The following is a 411-nucleotide window of genomic DNA, read 5'->3' as shown; positions in this document are numbered from 1 at the left end:
AAACTATTTCGAAACTCAAGTTGTCGTGGTAATTGTGTTGGAATTGCTAAGTGTTATGTATTGATTTTTGTGTGTAAGTGTGATGGATTGCAAAACTAATTCGAAACCCAATTTGTCGTGGTGATCGCGTAGGAATTTCTAAGTGTTAAGATGTGGAATTGTGTATGAATGATTTTGAGTTAGTTTATGTATTTTTGGAAGAATATGCAGGGAAATCGATTTCCCAATCGATTGGATGAGTTACATGGACTTCCCTAATTTGACAGAATCGATTTGCCAATCGATTTTATAATATGTTTTTCAAAACCATTTAAGAAATCGATTTGGCCATACAGGAATTCAGCAAAACTGACAAAATCGATTTGGAAATCGATTGGCATTAAGTCAGTGGCTCAGCTATCCTGTCAATCG

This window comes from Cicer arietinum, chromosome 4, assembly GCF_000331145.2.
Source record: "Cicer arietinum cultivar CDC Frontier isolate Library 1 chromosome 4, Cicar.CDCFrontier_v2.0, whole genome shotgun sequence".
In the NCBI taxonomy this organism is placed as follows: Eukaryota; Viridiplantae; Streptophyta; class Magnoliopsida; order Fabales; family Fabaceae; genus Cicer; species Cicer arietinum.
The sequence above is the reverse complement of the archived record's forward strand: the minus strand, read 5'-3'. Positions refer to the sequence as shown.